This window comes from Nematolebias whitei, unplaced genomic scaffold (genome assembly GCF_014905685.2).
Source record: "Nematolebias whitei isolate Nwh7 unplaced genomic scaffold, NemWhi1 Nwh_scaf_16092, whole genome shotgun sequence".
NCBI lineage: Eukaryota > Metazoa > Chordata > Actinopteri > Cyprinodontiformes > Rivulidae > Nematolebias > Nematolebias whitei.
Window position 1 is genome coordinate 1 of NW_023634637.1, and position 1,188 is coordinate 1,188.

Genomic DNA, 1,188 nt, shown 5'->3' on the forward strand with positions numbered 1-1,188 from the left:
TCCAAATGACCTGATCAATCAGAGGAGCTACAAACAAAGTCAGTCCCACAAGCAGCACACTTCCATAATGGTTAAAACCAGTTTGATGGTGAAAAGATGGTTTCCCAACACTATAGTTTCACAATAATTTAATTTACTTGTGTCAATGACAGCAAACTCAAGTACACCTTTTTTAGGCATGCATAGCTCAGACTTCAAGTGCAAGACCAAAGATTTGTATAAAAACGCACCCGACTCAAAATGTTGCTTCATTTAGTGAGTACATCGTGTGTTGTAGTACTCAGCTTCATTTCTTGCACCCTGCCTATCTTTACAAGTTGTAAAAGCCGCTTGAAAATGAATAAGATTGGGGTTATAACTGTAGTTTTGCATAGGACCACGTGGCCTAATGGACAAGGCGTCTGACTTCGGATCAGAAGACTGAGGGTTCGAGTCCCTTTGTGGTTGTCTTCCATGAAATGTTTTCCATCCTATACATCGCCACTTAAAATATTTAATATTTGGAAGATGTGGTCCATCAGCTATCAACATTTTATTCGATTTTTATCACCTTTTCTAGCAATGTACAATGAATACTCTTGACTCTGACAGATACATGTTCTTCTACTATGATCATTAAAGTACTGCTTTTCAGGTGGGCACTATCTCCTTGTACCTCCAACACTTTCTTCAAGCTTTGTCTTATCCTGCTTTGCCATTCATAGTTGCGGTTTCATTTGATTTGTGTCCACTTGATTTGGAAACTTGAATTATGTTCATTTGAACCCAATAAAACACTATTCATTCAGTTAGTCTTGGCAGTTTTTGTGTTTTGCTGAGACTTTTTAACCTTGATCCAAATGACTTGATCAATCAGAGGAGCCAAAAACATTGTCAGTCCTATAAGCAGCACACTTCCATACTGGTTAAAACCAGTTTGATGGTGAAAAGATGGTTTCCCAACACTATAATTGCACAATAATTTAATTTTCTTTTGTCAGTGACAGCAAACACAAGCACAACTTTTTCAGGCATGCATAGCTCAGACTTCAAGTGCAAGACCAAAGATTTGTATAAAAACGCACCTAACTCAAAATATTGCTTCATTTAGTGAGAACATCGTGTATGTTGTAGTACTCAGCTTCATTTCTTGCACCCTGCCTATCTGTACAAATGATTGACACTCCACCTCACTTCCGGTGAGCGAAT

At 38.1% G+C, this 1,188-nt stretch overlaps 1 non-coding gene across 1 annotated transcript; it reads left to right on the forward strand.

The window, feature by feature from the left end:
- The first annotated feature begins 374 nt into the window (after positions 1-374).
- On the forward strand, positions 375-447 carry trnar-ucg. Its single transcript has one exon. It is a non-coding gene; the product is annotated as a tRNA-Arg (tRNA).
- Positions 448-1,188: the final 741 nt, after the last annotated feature.